Source organism: Rattus rattus, chromosome 2 (genome assembly GCF_011064425.1).
Source record: "Rattus rattus isolate New Zealand chromosome 2, Rrattus_CSIRO_v1, whole genome shotgun sequence".
Classification (NCBI taxonomy): Eukaryota; Metazoa; Chordata; class Mammalia; order Rodentia; family Muridae; genus Rattus; species Rattus rattus.
In genome coordinates this window covers 193,693,022-193,714,332 of record NC_046155.1, presented here as the reverse complement: position 1 = coordinate 193,714,332, position 21,311 = coordinate 193,693,022, and the positions used below count along the sequence as shown (strand labels likewise).

The following is a 21,311-nucleotide window of genomic DNA, read 5'->3' as shown; positions in this document are numbered from 1 at the left end:
TATATGGTATATAGGCAAGACTGAGTCAGGCCCACACATGCCAGGCAAGCTAATTGAATCATTTAAGTTGCCGAGTGTGGCCTTGAACTTACTTTGGAGCTTATGTAAACCTTGAACTTTCAGTCCTGCTGCTTCAGCATCCCAAGTAGCTGGGATTAGCAGCAAGCCCAGGCCTTTGGGCTTGGCGGTATGTTTTAGGTACACAGGAATGACTTTTTGAGGTAGCTCAGGATGTGGGACAATGATGTATATCCGTGGGCTATCCCAGGTCTTCCTGCACAGGACTCACAGACTCTCATCACATGTGTGCATTCGTAGTTCTGTCTCTGCATTTGGTGTGCACGAGAGTAGTAAGCCTTTGGAGACCATCAGGCTTGGTGGCAGTCATTTTTCCTGAGGACAGTCTCGCCAGCCCTCATTGATTGTCTTTACCTTTGTGGCAAGCAGTTACTCACCTGGCATCTTGCCATGCATGCGAGTTATACATTTTCTTAAGTCAGGGGAGATAAAGTTCATAGATAGTCAGCTTTACATGATACAAAAGTTAAAGATTGGAATAGTCCGTGCACAGCAAAGGACAGCAGGCATTTCCACACATGCTCATATTTCCTCAGTCAAATCTACAGGAGAATGAAAATGGTATGCTACCAGCAAGGAGTCCACGGGGTGAGCTCAGTGTGTCAGGGCTAGCTCAGAACTGAGCAGCCTGACTCCATGGAAGCTGGCAGCACAAGCAGTCCTCAGGGAAGCAAGCCATGGCAGGAAAATGTTCTCAGAACAAGGAGAGTGACCATAGCATATGCAAACAGATTGTCCAAGTGCAAAGACAAGTTGATCTGAACATACTAGAACTTTTGAAGTCCCTTCTGTCTGATTGTGTTTTCTGAATTAACATGTAACACTTCAAAACCCTGTGTCTCAGGTCCAGCATTGTAGCCGATTGGGCATGCTCGCTCTGTCTGTCTGTCTGTCTGTCTGGCCCTCTGCATTTCCTCTCGCCTTAGCTAGCTGGACTCAGGACATCTCTATAATTCCTGGAAATCCTCTCAGATGTGCTGCCCTCTTAGGAACCCACTCCTATAAGCAGGAGCCTCTCAGCTTTTACTCTGTCACCCCCCTCATCTCTGTGGTCATGCTGCTGCCTGGTTCATGGAGGAGCGAGATGCTGCAGCCCTCTGTGTGGCTCATAGGAGGTCTCGCCCTTCCCCGTGGCACTCACATACCTGCCTTTCTCCTCCCTTCCTGAAGCACTGCATTTCCTTTCTGTTGCTTCTGCAAGCATCAGAACACGTGGGCACTCTTGCCCGGTGCCTTTCCTCTCCTCCTTTATGGCCCATTACCACCTGACTTCACCCCACTAGATAAGACATTTATCTCAGTACTTGCTGAACAGCTCTCTCCGTGTGCTTTTGTGCCTCTTCTGTTTAAATTGGCAGGTAAAATTGTATGTATCATCCCGTATACCAGGATGCTCTGCTGTATGTAGACATTAGGGGTGACTGAATCCAGCTAATTATGGTGTGCATTGCTCACATGATTTTTGTGGTTGGAATACTTCTGATCCACTTTTAGCAGCCTTCTTCGCAGTCTATTGTTAACCACAGTCACCTTGTGGCACAGTGAGTCCCCTGTATGCATTTCTCCAATGTCCTTTCCTGGTGCCTCCATCCCAGCCTTGGTCCTGGCAAAGGCAGCCAGGACTTTGCTCTCTGCCTTGTGTGCTTCCTCCTGGAGTCCTTGCCAGTGGATCAGATGCTCAGAGAGGAGGCCCCGCCCTTCCCTACAGGTGTCATTCCTTCTGATTCTGCCTGTCAGAAGCATTTGACCCGGCAAGCATCCTGTCCTGTGGCTTCTTGCTTTCATCCCTGGCCTCCTGGCTCTCCTGGGACCTTGCTGGTCACCACTCACTCTCTGCTCAGTTTCTCTTTGTCTCCCCGCCTTGTGTGTTCCTGTGGTCTGGCTTCGGAGCCTTCTCTTTCAATCCCCACTCTTCTTCACTGTGCGTCTTCGGCGTCATGGCATTGAATGTGTAGTGATTGTCAGATGTACCTATAGCTGGGACTCTCTCCTCCCTGCCTGTCTAGCTCCTGCCCTGATTATAAAGAAGATGCCTCTAAGGGTTCTGAAGCTCCCATAAAACCATGCTCTGCAGACTTCAGCCTTCTGTAACCCCTTCTCCCAAATAAGTACTCTGTTCTTCCTGGAAGTTTGACCAGAAACCTCAGCAACAGCAACAACAACAAAATTACACTTATTGGTCATGTGAAGTTCAGAGACCAGAGGAGTCAGCCGTCCAGCCTGCCTGTAGCCCTCAGTGCCGTCTTCCACACGCCTCTGCCTTTGTGCTTTGGCGTCCCCTGAGCTGGACGCTGCATGCTTGTACAGACTTGTGTATTAGGGTTTGGTCTTGCTTGCACCTCCCCGGTAGGAAATTGGCTTTGTGAGAGGAAGGACTTTGTTTTGTGGCTATTTTATCTTTAGTTCTGAGGTCAGTGTCTGGCACAAAACAGATAGACAGTAAACATTTTGAATATCGTTGCTAGTTAGTTATTGAAAGTTTCTTTTTACTTTCTGGTGCATGGCAAACTGATTATTTTTAGTGTTGAAAACTAAAACATTTGCTGTGGGGCATTAAGGTTTTCAATATGGCCCACAGTTACTTGTTGGAGGCAGTTCCAGCTGGTTTTGTGTGGGGAGGGGGATGGGCATGTATCTGTGTGCATTCAAGCTTGCCTGGGGGCTAACAGAGTTTATCTTACCCAAATGGAATGGCTGGGTACAGAGCTGCATTCTTTTAGAGACTTGTATTTTTTGTCCTAGATTCCTCTTGATATGCTTGAACAAGTTAGACCCTCCCCTAGCACAGTTATATGTATCGTTTAGCACGTACTTTCCAGTGACTCTCATGTCCTGAGCCTCAACAGTGTCCATGACTCCACAGCCTGTAAACCTGAAGGACCTGCCTCGTTGTTCAGGAGCACACAGAAGAGGCTCTTGTACCCTTGCAGGTTTCTTTGTGCTCTCGGCCTCTAGGCTCTGTGAACCCCACATCCCCACTGCTCTTCTTAGGACAGTGGGTACTCTTTTCTTCTCCTGTAGACAAGGTGGGTAGCTAGCATACGACAGTGGGGGACTGTCTTCCAAGCAGTCTGTTGTTTCCTTCATTTAAAACCAATCACTTATTTGTAAGACCTTACCAAACAAAGAATTTGAAGTATGTCCATTCAAAGGTGGTTTGCACTTAGTTTCCCATTGTGTATTAGGGAAAACCTTTCGAAAGCTATAAGTTTGTAGTTTTGTTGTTGTTGTTGTTGTTGTTGTTGTTGTTGTTGTTGTTGTTGTTGTGCACCCAGTGGCCTTCCCGGAGCTGGAAGAGAAGTGCCTCTCTCTATACCTATTAGCAGCAGTTTAGGGTCCTTGGTGTGCAGCAGGGTGTTTCCTGCATCCCAGACTCTTCAGCAAACTCTCTCCTTTCTTCTCCTTGTATCTGCAGAATGAAATACAATGAAGGATTCTTGAGATGACAGGAAAGACAGGGTTTTACGGTGGAGAACACAGTCCTCCATGTCAACGGGGGCAGGCCTTCTGTCTGTCCCTTTGCTTCTGATGCAGCCCCGCCTTTGAGCCCTGGCTAGTCAGTAGCCTTGCGTGTCCTCACCCTCTCTCCGTGCTTATAACAACTCCATTGTCATAGCTGCAGAAAGCCTCCCCCTCTATCAGGGGTTGCACCAGTAATCCACTGACACAGCTGACTCAGGGCCCTTTAGGATGCATCATTAGTAGTGTGCAGCAGAAAGCAATGGGCACGTTCAGACTTTGCCTTGTGGGTGTAATTTATGGTTTTTAATGTGCCCCAGATACTTGGGGAAGATATCAGGTACTTTGAATGTTCATAAGCTATCCATTTGTCATTGTTTTGTGTGTGTTAACTTCAGGTCACTGCAGCAGGTATGACCCACAGTAAGAGCAAAGCATGTGAGGGAGTGTCTCAAGGTTCCGTCAGTGCTAAGTGGGCCTTGCTTGCCTTGCCTGAGCCCCAGTCCTCAGGAGGTGACAGTAGAGCAACAGATGGGATTTCTCCAGCTTGTGAGGGAATAGGGAGATGGGGTTGGTTGAAGGGTCTCTCAGAAGGTTCTGAAGCTTGAGGAGATGCAGTTTCCTGTTAGTGGAAGTAGAGGGCATTTTACTCTGCATGACAACTGTAGTTCAGAACTCTAGGGCTTCACTAACCAATGTGGCTTTTCTTGCTCCCTACTCCCTCTGAGACTAAAAAGAAGTAAAAGACTATTAAAAATTTAAAAGTATTTATTTTTATTTTTTATTCATGAACACCCATGGAGGGCCAGCAGAGCTTGTCAGAACCTGGAGCTAAAGTTTTCAGGCCATTGTAACTGACCTGATATGGGTGCTGGGAACTGAACTCAGGTCTTCCAGACACGCAGCAAGCACTCTCAGTCACTGAACCCCACCCCCGCACCGTGCACCGTCCTGACAGTGCATCGGTCATTTGGTCATTGAGACAAATGAGGGTCTGAGCCTTGTTTAGCTAAGTTTGGGGTGTGTGTACAGGTGTTTTAATTGTACTTTCTTAAAGCAAAGCAAAATTACAAATAAAAATGCCTCTTTCTCTATACCTGTTCTTTATAAGCAGTTCTCAAATAGAGATGCCATGACTTACAACTATGTGGCAAATGGCTGCTCCCTTTTCCGAAGAAAATAGAATCGTGTAAAATAGCTATCACAGTCAGAGCTGGGGCAGTCTTACAGTTTAACTCTGAAAAACATATGTTCTTCCATGCAGCATACAGTGAATTACACTTCTGAAGTAAGGCCTGTGGCAGCATGCGCCTCCCGTCCCTGAGGCTCCCAGAAGTCACCTCAGCCTGGGCTGCATCCTGTGGTGCCAGCGCTGTGTCTCTGTTTCACTCCATGCCATTGCTTCCGTTTGTCACAGGAGAACGGTACAGGGCCCTCCTCCTCCGGCTTTAGAGGAGATTGACTTAAGGAGGCAGTGCTCCTGGTGTTTACATTTGAGCCCACTGCCAGTAAGTGCTCAGCTTCAGACAGCCACAAAAGCATCTATAAACTTTGGAACGAACGTCTGCATAGGTGAGCTTTGACTCTACTTATCCATTCCTGTTTGAGCCGTTGCTGGAGACTTTGTGGCAGTGAGGAGAAAACCTAATTATGTTAAGGGGAAGTGAGGGCAATTCCTAGACAATGGGTAAGCGAGTCCTGGGCACCAGGTGCTCTAGGCTAGGGCAGGAGGCAGCTGTGAGACACGGGTGTAGCAAGACAGGCGTGGAGAAGGTGCTATCCTCTGTTCGGCCGGCTGCACAGTCGCTCAAGCTTCCTCTCCAACATTGGAGCATCCATCTTTGGCCTTCTTGCCCAGAGTATCCGAAGGACTTTTCTGTGAAACAGGCAACCTTTTCCCTGCAAGGCTCAGGAGTCAACTTCCCAGTGTCTTGTTTGTCCAGTATGGGCAACATTTTGTCAGCAGTTGAAGTGAAGACAGTTCTTGCCCAATGCCATCTTGCCACTTTTGACGCACACTCCACAGGACATTCTTCACTGCTCATCTTCTTTGCAGTAAAATGGAGGTGTTGCCAGGAGCAGACTTGTCTCCTTGTCAGAACAGGCCTTTCATTAATAAATCATCTTTAAACGCCATCTTCTGTAGGTCTCTGAGGCTTTTGAAGGTCATCTGTCTATCTCTAGATATCTGAATTGCTTGATTCTAGCTGTTTGCTATCAGTTCAACCGGCGGAGCTTGTCTCTGAAGTTGACTAAACTAGTACCTATCATGACCATAAGTGTGATTGATTAACTACTAACTTGCATTTTAAAATTATCCTATACCATGTGTAATGGCAGCTTTCAAAAGGACTGGAACTTAACATTGCATTTTAAAGAATTACATAGGTACACTACCTTAAACAAGAGTTGAAACATACATAGTATATTCTAACAACATAACATGACTGTATCAATATAGGCAGTCCATACCAAGAGTAAACATAGTTGGCTTGTTTATGTTCTTTGTTCTAAAAGTAGGTTCAGTAATCTACCCTTTTATCCTCTCTTTCCTATGTCCCCCGTTTTCTCTTCATCTCTTCTTTCTCCTTTTCTCCCTAACTCTAGATAGGAGAGAAAGAAGGACAGAAGAAAGAAAGAGAAAAATCCCTGAACCTAACTTCCTTATTTTGTGTCATCCCTGCCCAAGACCATTACAACTTGTAACACCCCCCCCACACACACACACACACCAAACTATGACAAATAGTCATCATCCATCGAGTGGCCAAAAACCGCACATCCCACCTCTTTGGAATATGGGCGTTGCTCTCTTAAAATTACGTCATGCTGTTGGGATTGAGTTCGGAGGTCCTAAGGAAATTGGAATATTGCTCAGTCTTTTTTTTTTTTTTTTTTTTTTGGTTCTTTTTTTTCAGAGCTGGGGACCGAACCCAGGGCCTTATGCTTCCTAGGCAAGCGCTCTACCACTGAGCTAAATCCCCAACCCATATTGCTCAGTCTTAAAGCTAGCTGTAACATTTGCTGTTGAGTCTTTGAATGCTGCAAAACTTAGGGCTTAAATAAAGTCCTGACTGGAACAGCCTGTGATGCTGGATAATGTAGAAATTTAGAAATTGTTCTGGGTGCAGATTGTTGAGGAAACAGCATTGCAGCAGTCTCAGGCAGGGTTGAGCAGGATGCTAGAATGAACATCTCAGTGTCTCAGCATCTCTGCATCCCTCTCAGCATCCCTGAGGGTGATCTTGTTTGTGCTTCTTTAAATTCACTTGGTGTCTATAAACATATAAACGTTCACAAAGTAACATGCATATTTCTACAATAACATGTGCCGTGTACACAGATCAATTAAAGATGATTTTCTGCTCTCCGTTCAAGCAGGTAAGGCATCTATCTGTCTATAAGTTTGGACTGTATAACCAAATGTAATAAATTGCTACCTACGCTCACCTATGCCAGGGAAAAGGATGGCCTAAGTCCTGAGGGTGCCAACATAGTGCATTGGCTATACATAGACATTTTAATGTCTCAGCCAGCCTTGGATCTGTTCCCATGCAGAGGGGTCAACAATGCAAGGTACCTGTTTTCGTTGTTCTTGATTCCTTTCTTTTACTGTGGAAACAAATACAAAACCTCTTCCCCAGTGTGACACACTCCGTTCATTCTGGAGTTGGGACATCCCTAGTATAATCAGGCTGACTGAGTGCAGCAGGTTTTCCATAATCCAGAGTCTCCCAGCAGCTGTTGTTTGCACTCATTAGCCTTCAAAAAGTTTAAAGTTAACAAAGGACTGTGCAGTCTGTCTCTGGGAGATCACGTCTCTCTCTCTTCTGTTCTAGGAGTATTTCCTTTAAAGTGCTGTTGGGTCCTTTACAACTGTTTGACCTGTGGGATGGTTGAGAAATACCTGTAACATGTTCTATGAATAATGTCTAAAATATTGGTGCATTCTAATGCACACACATGAAGGCATCATCAGCTTCAGTCTGCAAAGGCATCTCTCAGACAGACACCATCTCTAGTACATTTGCAAGCTGAGAATCACTTGGTATGATGTATTAACTCCTGTGTCTCCGAAGGCCATAAAACGAAACACAGTCTATTGTGTGACATTGCCCTAAGTTAGCGTCGTTTAGCAGAGTCCAGGTTCTTAGTTCACATATTACATCTTGCTGTTCTGATTCTTTAAGCTGTTGTGGGTTTTTCGCATCTGGAACTACCTTTTCTGCTGTTGTAGATTCCAGATTGGATTCTTCTGATGAGAAGAATCCTCTAACCTCTGTTCTGTGGCCTGTGAGCCAGGGCTCCATCCCTTGGTCCTGTCCTAGGCTCAGGTGTCTCCATTCTGGTCTTTCTCGTACAAGATATGTAAAACTACAGCCACGGCTGAGCATATCATTTCTATGCTGACGGGCAAAATAAAGCTGTATCAAGTCCAGATGTCCTCTCTCCTTATATTCTTCTTTTTTAACATAGGAAATATTTTCTTTTTAATCTTTTCCCTTCCTTTGCAGACTTCACTTTATTATTTTCAAATTGTTTGTGTTTTCTATGATTGTTTACACCCAGTTTCTCTTCTTTCTTCAGTCCCTAAGCAGACTTTCAAGCACACTGTGCCTCTTCAGTCTGGGCCTGGCTTCTGTTGCCTGAAGCCATTCTCTGCTATGCAGGCCAAGTCTTAAAGGGCCAAGCCTCCTACCATCACTGGAGGACAGAAAGGGACAGTCCTGCCATGTTGTGAGCAGTTTCCTAGCTTCTCAGTGATATCTGCCAGCTGCCATCAGCTGGCCCAGGAACGTTGGTCCCTGCCCACCATGAGCACCTACTACTGAGCCATCCGTTCACAGGCCCCATTCGAGTATCTGGCAGCTGGTCCAGCTGGTTCCCAGCCCTGCTGCACAGCCTCTGTGTTTCCCTGCTGCTGATTGGCTGGGAAATTGCCTTCCACCTGGGATTTTGTCTAATACTGGAATCTTTTGCTTTAAGCTTGGATTTCTAAGTTTGGACTATGCCCCATGTTGGGTGCTATTTGTAACCTTGGGCTTTTCCACCGGCACCTCAGTTCTGAAATAGCCACTCTGAAACTTTTTATGAATAAATGCCTGGGCCACAAGCTTGGTCTCCCTGACTAGCTTGTAAGTTATTTAATCTATTTGTTCTATTCTATGTGTGGCTGGACACCTCTCCTCAGTTTCATGCTACCATTTTCCTTTAGAGCACATATAGTATCTCTTCCTGCCTTTGACTCTACCCCAGAGGTCCTGTCTCCCTATTGGAACATCGGCCCCTATTTCCTGCCTCAGGTATTGGGTTATGAGGTGTTTATTGACAGGTGATGCTTCCACACGGTACATAAGAGATTCTCTACACACAACTCTTCTACCTGAGGATCCCCAACTCTGCGACTAGGAGGCACCAGTTACATTTTGTTCTAATTTTTCTATTTATTAGTATATGTTAATTGTACATAATTGATCTTAATGACATTTTCATAATGTGTTTTGGTCAACCCCCACCCCGCCCTCTTTTGTCTGTCTTCTGATTTCCTCCTCCTTTCCAGCTAATCTTCTTGGTTTCCCTTTCCCTCTCCCTCTCCTCCTCCTCTCTCTCCCTCTCCTCTCCTTCTTCCCCTCCCTCCCTCTCCCTCCCTCTCCCCCCTGTGTGTGTGTGTGTCTGTCTGTCTGTCTGTCTCTCTCTCTCTCTCTCTCTCAGCATACATACTTACTCATACACATATTCACACACTCACATATTCACAAACATACTCAAACACATACAACTATACACATATTCACTCACTCATACACACATAGAGACAGCACACGGCCCATAAATTTGTTGACCCAGCCAGTCTATACAAGGTTGCTTGTAGGGCCATGTTGGGATCTGTTTACAGTAACTAGTTCACTAATGAAAGTGTCTCTCCTGCTCCCAGGTAGCACAGGCGGCACGCAGAAAGGGTAGGGCTGAGCATCAGCAAATCTTGGGCAGACCTTGTTCAGGCAGTCACAGCTGCCATGACTGCGTGATGGAGCACATCATGCACAGAAGCAGGGGTTAGACGCCACTGTCCTCTTCCTCTGGGCTGTACATTCTTTCTGCCTTTTCTGCTCTTGTGCTCCCTGAGCCTTGGTGAGGGTGACACACAGCCATTCTTGGTGATTTAGATGTACCCTTCATGGCTTTCAACTGTCACTTGCCTTCCTTGGTTTGACCAGTTCTGCTTCTCTAGTTACTGCTGCCCGAGGCAGGCAAAGAGAAGCTTGTCTGACCAAGGCTGATGGCAGCACTGATGTGCAGGCATAAAATAGTTATTTAGAAGATAAGTCAGTGGTTTTCCATCAGCACTGTGACCTTTAATGGGAAAGTTTGTAGCTACCCTCTTTGCATTTGGAGTGTAATTGTAACTCCAAGTGTACTGGGTTATAATTTGATAATACTGTATTTCCATGTTTAACATTTTCAAGAGATTTTTATCTTTTTAGAATGAGGATAAAAAGGGAAATCCAATCAGAGATTGAGGGATGACATAGTAGTATCTACTTGAACACTTAATTTCCTTCTGAAAGGTGGTAGAGGGTGGATTCCTTTCTAGATGCTGGTAGGCCACAGCACTGAGTGTGGTCTTGGCTAGAGTGTCTCCCAGGCTTTCCACGAGCATCTGCCATGTAGAGTGTTGGGTCTGTTCAGAAAAGTGGAGAGAGTAGATGTCCAGATCATGGCTGTATGGAGCCTAGAGAGGCTCGGAACCAGCAAGCTCATTGTAGCTTCTAACCTTCTCTTCTCTTGATATTTATATTCTGAAGCGAGAAAATTGGGGGTTCCCCCATTTTTTCTTTCTCTCATTTTAGCAGTTTTCATTTGAATTTAAAGTGCTCATTTTAGTAGGTTAAAGTTTGAAAAGGAAACTCAATTTAGGGACAAATCTGTGGCGGATTGAGCAGACCCAGGTCAGGATCCCAGCGTCTGCATCTCGGCTGTAACTCCAACCCCAGGGGACCCTTGCCCTCTGCTGGCCTCCATGGCTACCTGGCAAAACAGACAAACATGTGTGTAGGCAAAACACAGCACTCAGAAAATTAAAGTTCTTTTTTTTTTCTTCTTCTTTTTTTTTTCTTTTTTCGGAGCTGGGGACCGAACCCAGGGCCTTGCGGTTGCTAGGCAAGCGCTCTACCACTGAGCTAAATCCCCAACCCGAAAATTAAAGTTCTTATCAGTCATTTTGATTAAAGACTGTTCTTATGTACAGTCAGTCTCTCTCTCTCTCTCTCTCTCTCTCTCTCTCTCTCTCTCTCTCTCTCTCTCTCTCTCTGTGGTATTTCAATGGAAGTGAATTCATAAATGCTCACAACAGAGCTGTTGCTGGGATTTCCTAGTGTAGGCTATGGTCACCACCACCGCCACCCCCAGTAAAGGGGCTAACACAAAGAACTAGCTCATTTGCAGACTGATATCTCCCAAAACTTAGAGTATGAAGTGAGGACTGTGTTCATTCTTTGGGTTAATTTGTTGAAAGCAGTTGGAGCAGAGAGGCTGTTTGACACATAACTGTAAGGATTCATAAAATGCAGGGAGTATGGGAGGGGCTGTTCACCTCAGAATTGTGCATTTACTTAGCAAGTACTCCATCCCAGCTGTTGTCTGTGAAGGACTTTGGTATCAGGTATTTAACTCTACTAGAAATCAGGATGTACATCCAAGTTTGAGAGCCACTCTTGTACACAGCCAACTGGTGCCTTCCAGTCATGTAATACAGTTACAGTACAGTAATCCATTACTGTAACTCTGGATGCTCACTGAAGCAATGCCTGGAGTTGGGATTGATTGCAGCTGTGTTTTAATCTAATGAGTTCCCTGACTCTCCATTGCTATTTTTACTGTGCTCCAGAGACGGACAGATGGTCAAGCCTAGAGGCCCTCAGTGGCAGCCTCTCCATTTGCTTCCAGATCTGGTATTAGAGCGTAGATTGTTGGGCTCCTACTCTTGGAGATTCTGACTTTAATAATTTGGGGCACAGCCTAATTGTGAAATTCCCTAGTGAGGACTCTACTTGGGAACCACTGTAGACCACCCTAGCTTTTGAAGTAATTTATTAAATTCCCTCCACAGGACTGGAAGGCCAGCAGTTCTGACGTAGCAGGGACCCAGGACTCTGGACTACCTTACTAGTTGCCGAGTATGTCAGATACATTCTTGCTCCACAACAGTGATTCATGTGTTTAATTCTAACACTAATTCACGGTAAATCTCACATTGCTGGATGTTTCTCCTTTAGCCAAGTAGAAATTTAGTTCTTTTAATCATAGGAACACTTAGACAGAATATGAATACACACACATATACAGACACACAGACAGACACAGACACACACACAGTAGAACAGTCTTTGGCTAGATTTTCTGGTAGTTCTTAGAAGTGATGTGTACAGCCTAGCTTCCTCGGAGCAGTAAAGATGAGGGTACCTGGATCCAAGGTCTCTTCGGTGTGTGTTTTTTAAAGCCCATCTTACATACTTCTTTTCTCCTTTAGACAAGGTCTCACTGTTGGCCTGGCTGCTTTAGAGGTCACTGTGTAGAGTGGTCTCTAAGTCAAGAGACATGCACCTGCCTCTGCCTCTTGGATGCTGAGATTAAAGGTGTGCATCACCAGGCCTTCTGTCTCATAATGCCCTTAAAACAAAACCACAGCAAGGTAAGAGTGGCCAGGCCAGCTGTCACGTGCTTCGTTTCAACACTCCTTTAAAGTGATCAATTATTATCACACTCTCGGTAAAACACTCAACAGGATCTGATTTATGTCTTAATCTGGAGAGATTTTGGCGTGATGCGCCCCAGCAGTACTAGCAGTACTCATTGACTTCCGTTGACTTTTTCCCTTGCTGCTTCTCCTTGGTCCTCTGTCTAGCTTCCTTCAGTTCTTCACCGTCTTCCCTAGGAACACAGTCTACTTCATCCTGGAGTCTCTTTCACAGGCTTGAACTTGCTAAGTAGGCTGGACTGGCTGTTCGAGGACAACCTCCGCATCCTTTCTCTCAGGCTTCATCATTTTTGTCCTGGTTCTCTTACTGGGACCTGGGACTCACAGGTTAGGCTGTGCTGACTGCCAGGGACACTCTGTCTGGGAGCCACCTCCCATGGCTGGGATTATAGGATTGCATTACCACAGCCAGCTCTGACATGGTACTAGGAACTGAATTCAGGGCCTCGTTCAAGGCAAATGCGTCACCAGCTGAGTCTTCCCTTGTCACCTTTTCGGTTCTTGTAGCTTTTACTCTGTCAGCATTTCTGAGGAGTCTGACAACTCTTACAGGTGGCACTGTGCTGTCTTAGATTACTTGGCAAGCCTGTGGTTCTCTCCCCTTGGCAAACACAGGTTCTGTTTCTGTAGCCCGTGGGTTTCATACATTTTCTTAGAGTAGGTTGCTGTCAGGCTCCTGTGTGCCTCATATGACTCCTCTAATTAAAGCCTGTGCACAGTAACAGGTGGCCAGTGTAGAGAACTGTTAGACTGCAGTTAGTCAGGGGCTGGGGCTATTACCGTGCATTTAAATCAGGCGCTCACAGGGTTCCAGAAGTCTTTAGTAATTTTATTCTTATTTCAGTCACTTTATAAAGATTATAATGTTAAATTCAGTTATTCATAATCAATCGGCTTTTATAAATCTCAGTGAAATTATGTGTTGTTTTGATGAATTCCCCTATTGATACTATGTTGATAGTTTTTCCCAGTAAACTTGTTTGAGGATCTGATAACAGCTGTGGCTCCTAACCCTGTGACTATATAAGTGCCATCCAAAACCAGCTTCAATTTCAGGGCAGGGGTCAGCGTCATGTGCTCCAAAGTCAGGAGTGTAGGTGAAGGAAGGCTGCAGCCTCATCTGGGAGCCCTGCTGAGCTCTGTACCCTTCGGTGCCGTGCATGGGGCAGGAGGAACGTGGACACTTTCTCTTGCCGCCACTCCTTACACGGTGTGATGGAATTGTTTGCATAGTGTTGACGTTGCATTAGGTATTTTGAGCAATCTACATGGTTTAAATACAGGTTCTCAGCAAGTGTTACAGTACCTCATAGAAGAGGTTTGAGTGCTCTTGCATCACTGGCGCTAGGACCAGTATTCCACAGATACTGAGAAACAGCCGCACCTGTCATGGGTCAGCGTGAAGGCCAAATTCATTGAAGAAATAAAATGGTCAGAAAAGGCCTGGCACACAAGGAGTGGTGACCGTATATCAACATCCTGGCTATAAGATAATGTCCTAGTAGATGAATTTACATTTTGATTCTAATTCTTCAATATGTTTTAAATTAAAAAAAAAAAGCCACTAACTGAATAATTAGCTTTTGCCAGACACAGTGTTAAGCTTTATAGATAAAGAAAAGAATTCTTTTCCATAGCAAATTGTGGAGCAGACATCTTTGGATGCTGTGTAAATGTTAGCATGCGCTACCTTTCCCTGTTGGGTACACAGAGAAGGAAGGGCTACAGCTTTGTGAGTTTGTAAAAACTGAGTTGATTATTAAAAACCTGGATTGCTGCCAGGCGGTGGAGGCAAAGGCAGGCGGATCTCTGTGAGTTCAAGGCCAGCCTGGTAACAGAATGAGTTCTAGGATAGCCAGGACTACCCAGAGAAACCCTGTCTCAAATAAACCAACCAAACAAAAAACTGGATTACTTTAGTGCCCAGCTCCTGAGTTGTCCTTATGTTAGAGAATGACTTTAGATGTCCATACCCTTCCCCTTCTCACTCAGGCACTGCTGATTCAGGATGAATGGAAGGGACACCAGCTCTCAGTGATGCTGCCTGCAGGAATCCTTGACACAGTAGTGGGTCCAGGCCTGCTGTCAGCCTCAGGCCTCACCTTCTCTACAGGTCTAGGGGACAGCTGTCACCTCAGCTTGTCCAGTAGTCAGCTGCCACTTGCTGACAACAGATGTCTGTGTGAGAATGCCACTAAATATTAAAGCTCATCAGGGATCAGTGCTATGGGCCAGCACGGCCTGCCTGCCTTGCCTCTCAGGCATCTGTAAATCTGGAAAGAAATCGTTCCCTTGAATTCTTTACATGAGCTAGAGGAATTTTGGTGCAGGATACCTGGAAGACTTCAGTGACAAACAGGAGCCATGACTGAGCTGTTTTGCGTTGCCCAGTTAGGTGGTCTCCATTCATCCACATCCTCCATCTTGTATTTTCTCAGTCCACCCCTCCCCCACCTTCCCTCTGAGAGCTGAACCCAGGGCTCATGCATTCCAACAATGTTTCCCTCTAGTCCCATACTCCAGACATGGCGTGCTTTAGGTCCAATCTTTGGCTAACACCTTTTTAAAAAGATGTTTTTATTTTTAATCTAACGTCACTGAGTGTTTGTGTTCATTTGTTTGAGTTCACCACGTGCATTCCTGATGCCCATAGAGTCTGGAAGAGGCATCAGACCTTCTGGCACCAGAGTCACAGGTAGTTAGTTACAAGCTGCCATGTGGGTGCTTAGAACCGAACCCAGTTCCTATGCAAAAACCAGCCAGTGCTTTTATGGATGAAGTGCAACTCTTTAGCCGCTGGTCAATATTTTGAACTTGTACATTTCTGGTATTTCCCCTGTCTTTTCCTCCCTCTTTTCTTTTATTATGTCCTCCTTAATTGAAGGCGCCGAGTCCTGTCGTGGGATTCCACAGTGCAAGATGTTCTGATTGAGTCCCCCAGCTTGTCCCTCAGACCTTTCTGTTTGTGATTAAAAGGTCATTGTTGTAGGTCTGATGTGTTTATGATCTGTGGGCATGAATGTGGTATAGATCACATGTAGAGATCGGAGTACAGCCTTGTGGAGTCTGCTCTCTCCTTCCTCTGTGGGTTTCAGGGATCGAACTTAAGTCATTACTCTTCAGGGGCAAGCTCCTTTAATCCACTGAACCATGTCAATGTCCCACTTAAAAAATAATTAAAATTAGAAAGTTGGTGGTTTGATCTAAGGTGTTAGTAGGTTCTTTGCAGACTGTCAATGGCTGCTTTGTAGTCTCAGGGATTTGGTGTCCTGACCCCTGACCTTCAGTGCCGACATTGCTGTTCTCTGCAATCTTCTTCCTCAGCTTCCAGTTTATATTTAGTGCATCTTTTCACAGTCACCTCTTTGCTTTGATACAGTAGCAGACAGCACACTGTGTGTGTGTCTAGTAGCACGTTGATACAGTAGCAGACAGCACACTGTGTCTAGTAGCACTGTTGCTCCCAGGCAGTGTAGCTGCTAACACAATGTGTATTCCTGGACATGAGCCAAGTCGTGCTTAACTCTGTATGTTTGCCTCATGCTTTTTATTTTGGTGTTGGGGTGTGAACTCGAAGAACTCATGCCAGCCATTTACCTGGCTGCTGCAAGTTAGTGCTGGACTGTAGAAATCCAGGAGGATAATGGCCATCTCCTGAAGAAATCATCAGTGTGAGAGAATCGGTTCTGTTGATGACCCATCAAAGCCGGCTCGGATTTTGTCTCAGGTTTTGAAGATCCTTCTGGCAGGACTCTGTAGGTAGCCTAGACATCCCCGGAGGACGTAGGGAGATCTGAGGTTCAGAGGTGGAGGGAGCAGCCCTTTTAAGGCCTGGTGAGACTAGGACTTGTAAGGGGTGACATTGAACACAGCCATTGAAGGTCAGCTATCTGAGGGCATGAAGGGCTGTTCTCCACACACCATGGATCTGGTTCCATTGGCACGAGGAAGCATTTCCAGAATTGTCACAGGAAGTAAATAATCTATAGGTCTTGAAGTGGGTACGAGGCTGTACTAGAGGGTGCCTAATAGACAGGGGCTCCAGCTAGCAAGACAAAGGATGAACAAGATGTGTGTTGGGGTTGGGGTGGATGTGCATGGGCACAGAGGAAATGACAGATGTGTGAGCCACCTAAGACACATTTGGGAGGTAAGGCTGAAATAGGAGGAAGAGGTGGAGGCTTCCGAGTAGTATGTGATGTGAAGGGTGAATTTCCCGACATGTTTCTACGATAAAGGAGAGAAGTGGATGCTTGGTCAGTGTTGGGGTCATTGTGGGGACTTGTAACAAAGATGGAGGGGACCAGCTTGAAGTCACGGGCCTCTGTGTCTGGCTTCCCTAAGGCCTTAACTACAGATTGGTGGAAGGCAGAGAGAGGGCTCTTCCATTGTAATTTGTGAAAGGGAATTTGTATTTGAACTTTTTAGTCACAATACTGTAATAAGTGTTTTTAAGGTGGTCAGCATATAAAATCTTGAAGCTGATAAATACACAAATTTAGGAAAAATAACTTAAAAGGTGAAAAAAAATCGTTTACCATGCAATAGTTCTTGAAGCTTTCTGTTGTCTGCAAACAACTGTAGAAAGTAATTGCCCATCACTCTTGCCCACAGCCTGTGACTACATGTGAACAAGTAGATCATCCAAGTTTTCACTGCATGGTGTGTAGCAGCAAGGGCCAGAAAGGAGATGTCCTGTAGATGGGGTGCTCTTGCAAAGCCTCTTGGGAATGTCGGCTTCTCTTGTTATTTCCAGTCAGGCTCCATGAGGTGGTGAGGGGTAAAGAGCTATCCTGTATGGCCTTTGGTAAAGGATACCCCCAGTTTCTTTGTCTAGAGACGTGAGGTTTCTTCATAGGGCTCATCTGCTAGGACCTGCAGTCTGTCCTGGGTCTGTGGTGTATCTTCTTCACTGCCCCAGTGAAATGCCTTAGGCCAAGGACATTTGTTTATTGGATGATGGCAGTTTCCAAAGTAGGGAGACAGAGAAAGCAAGAGATTCTGGCCTGGGTGACGCTGGAATTATGAAGCTGCTCAGATATTCTTCCTGTACTCAGAATTTTAAAGAATCTCCCCCTCCCCTAGTGTGTTTGTATGCAACCATTGTACCGCTGTGCTGCTGCTGCTGCTGCTGCTCCTCCTCCTCCTCCTCCTTCTCCTCCTCCTCCTCCTCCTCCTCCTCTTCCACTACCACCCCCACCCCCACCCCCACCCCCACCCCCCGCCTCCCAAGTTACTTTATGTTTCTATCCCTGGCTTTCTATTGGGCCGTTAAGCCTGCAGGCTGCTGCTCTTTGAGTATGTTCCTGTCCATGTCCTGTTGAGTTCTTCTGCCGTTGTTTTGCTGTGACTGCTGTCCTCCACCTCCATCATCCCATTCCCTTTGGTTTACAGTCTGTCTGTTTTTTTGGTGATGTTGGGGGTGGGGTGTGTACCTCTCTGCTGTGCTAACTTGGCTACTTTTTTTTTATTTTTTATTTTTTGGAGCTGGGGACTGAACCCAGGACCTTGCACTTGCTAGGCAAGCGCTCTACCACTGAGCCAAATCCCCAACCCCCACTTGGCTACTTTTTATGTTGTGTTAGATATTGTAATGCTAACATAAACATCTTGTTTGTGTTGTTCCATAATGATGGACTGGAGTGTAAATTGCCACTTCCTTTGTTAGGATCACTTTGCTAGCATCTGTCAGTGTTCATCATCTCAGCCCTGTGATGGATTCGCATTGGTAGAGAATAGTGCTATTGGGATGTTTCCCATGAAATATGTATGCATGACATTGCTCACTACAATGCTGTAGGAAGTAAAGGGAGACGGGAAACAGCATGAATATAGATCAGTGGGGTGGCTAACTTAGGGTGGCTAAACCAGTGTGGTACTGTGTAGTCACACCTGTAGAATGAGCCTTGGGCTACTGTGAAGGGGAGGGAAGCCAGCTCACCTATCTACAGGGAGCACTTTCCAGCTGTAAATAAAGGAAAGATGATGTAAATGTTCAGCTTGTAATTTGTACCTAGAGGACAGCTAAGGATAGATGGATTGTCTTAAAAAATAAGTGTCGTACCCCCTATGGAGGAACAGGGACTAGGAAGGCCGCCAACTTTTCACTCTTCATCTCTCTAGCTTTTGAACTCGTGTTGTGGAAGTCACTCCAGCTTCCTTCCCTCCCCTAGAGTCCTCTTCTTTCCCAGAGCCACAGAACCAAGTGGCGTGTGTACTAGATGCTCAGGACGGCTTCTCCTTTACTCTTTGTATTGATCCTCCGAGTTTCACATGCACGCCCCAGTCCTGCTCCTCTTCCCCATCAGTCCTATTCACCTTTTGTCCTTGCAGCCTCCTCCCCAAAAGGAGACCTGCAAACAAACAAGCAAAACACAAAGCATAGAAAACACTTCATCGTGGAAGCCCTAGGGTATCATAGTTTGTCCCACAGCACTGTAGTGTGTCACAGTGTGTCCCCCTCTGTCCACACATCTTCACTTGCAAACATTCATTGTGATGAGCTATTGGTCCGACTTCTCTGACAGCATCAATATTGGGCTTTTTCTGGCCTCCTCTGGGTCATCCTGCTGTTTGTTGCCTTGTCATGGAGATCCTGCAGCTCACTCTCCTGAAGATGATACAGATTTGGGGGTGGATCTGGGCCTGGGTGGCAGCTGAGCTGGGCAGCGTATTGGTTCTCCCTTGTCCCCAGGGTGAGCACTTCAGTGCTGACTGTTCTGGCTAGGCCACCCAGTGCCTCCATTGGCAGGAGGTGGGGTCAGCTCTTCCTACTACAGGGGTGGGAGGAATCACCTCTGCACCTACCCTACCTCACAGCAGACAAGCGTGAGTGGCTGGGCCAGCTCTCCTGCATTCTCCACTCCCACTCTTGGTAAATTGGGGTCCTGCTGTGTTCCAGCTGACCTTGCCTCTTGCTGTAATGACAGTGAACCCAACAAATGGAGTGGTCTGTCTCATGCATTCAGTCATGGACTCTGATTATCAGAGTCCTCAAAGGTTCTGAGCGTGTGTACTTGCTTGACCCTGTCCGTCCACGATGTGTGTAAGCTTCCCAGTTATTTCTGATTCATTATGTGAAGGTGCTTCAGAGCCTATCTTTTGTCAAGTCTGTAGGTGAGATGTGGCAACATTCAGAGATCACAGACCACATTCCTTACTTGGTTCTTGTGCACTATGGAATTGTCACAGTACATTGTTTGGGAAGAGCCTTGACTTCTTATATTATTGGCAGATAATTTATTGTGTGTTCATATATATATGCTGGCTTAGAATGATAAATAATCAAAGATGGCAATGATTTCAAATGTAAACCTGTGCTTTTAAAAATATACAAAAGACAGTGCTAGCTGCGTCCCCCTGCTATTGGCATTATCTTCTGTCGCTCATTGAGTTATATTTACTTCCTTGAGGCACAAAGTGCTCCCTGGAGGGTAGTAACAGGGTAGTGAGTTAAGGGATAGGTAGACGGGGCCTTCCTGTGTACCCCTGTCTGGTTTTGAATTCACAATCCTCCTGCCTCAGCTTCTGTCTTTATTATAGACCACATGGTCCCTCTGCACATGATCTTTTCTTTTTCATTTAACTTTCACTGATTCTTTTGAATTTCATGTTATGCTCCGCAATTCCCTCATCTGCCTGTCCCCTCCTGTCCACCCTTAGCTCTGCAGCCTCCCACCCAAGCTGTAACTGTGTCACAGTGCATTCCGCACATGACCTTCAGGAGATGGCTGTCAGGCTAGAACTCCCACTGTCCAGTCAGCCCTTATACTCAAACACCACCTGAGGCAGAACAAACCCTATTCAGCCATTCTCATGAAATTGGATTTTGATTTTATTTCCAACTACATTTAGTTTCTGTGGTTAGAAATAGGACTTAAAATTTTGGTGGAATCTGATGATTTTGAACATTTAAAGCCTTAATAGTGACTGGCAAGGCTATGGTGTTTCTGATGGCTTGTGGCTGTGGCCTCCTGGCTGCTTATGTTATAGGCACTGTCTGAGTTGCAGTGGGCGCTGACTGTAGTTATATCTTCCTCCTGCCACCTAAGAAACAGTTCATTTTGCTGTGGAGAGAAGCATCGAAGCCTAGGGCCTGGTAGCCCATGGTGGCTCCTGGCTGAAGCTGGTTGAAGAAGGGTGGGCTCCCAGGTACTCTGCACACGTGCTGAGGAACAGGGGCTACTGTTTCCTTGACTTTGTGAGGCAACCCTGCACATGTGCTCTCTGTAGCAGGGCGAAGACCCCTGAATGTGGCCTCTTGCCCCACTTGACTTGGAACCCTGGTTGCTGCTCTCAGGGAACTCCAGGGCACATAGCAGGGCATCTTCGAGACAGGGAGAAGCCTCTGTCTGTGGGGGTGGGGGAGGGTAAGGTGATAATCATCTTCTGACTCCTGCTCAGCCCCCACAAACCAAAGTGTCACCCTCTGTAAGCAACCAGATTGTAGAGCTGTGGCTTCCGTGGTGGTTGGGTGGCAGGTGTCACTCCCACCTCCTCCTGATGTGGCTCCCAGTAAACCCAGGCAGCCGCAGGGGAGCCGCTCTGGAAGGGCGGGTACTGTACATTCAAGTACGGACTAGGCACCTGCTCTGCTAGGCTTCTTAGTTTTGTTAGAGATTTTTGTAAGAGTCCGGAATGCCGTTCTCGGGCACACACCTTTATCCTAGAGCCAGTTTAAAGACAGCGTGCACTGACCCTTGGCTGGTGCTGGCCGGTGAAATCCAGTTTGTGTAGCTCATGGACTTTCCAGTACCAGCTCTTGGCTTAAGAAGCCAAGGAATTTGCAGTGTGAGAATGGGGTGGGGCAGGCACTTCTTACAGAATTGTGCTAATAAGCATTAATTTCGCATGTACTAGTTAATAGGATAGAATTGTATATGGTTTTAAAGGCCTGTTGGAACTGACAGAGAAAGGGAGAACATTTTACTTGATGGTAGTATTTCCTCATTCTCTTTATTTTCCCTCTCCCATTAGAAACTGGTTCTTCAGCTTTCGGAGCCAAGTGAGAAGCTGT

The 21,311-nt window shown here is 46.1% G+C and overlaps 1 protein-coding gene across 1 annotated transcript in view; it reads left to right on the top strand.

The window, feature by feature from the left end:
* The window catches only part of Arid1b (AT-rich interaction domain 1B), a 345,497-nt gene that overhangs the window by 102,786 nt on the left and 221,400 nt on the right, over positions 1-21,311 (top strand).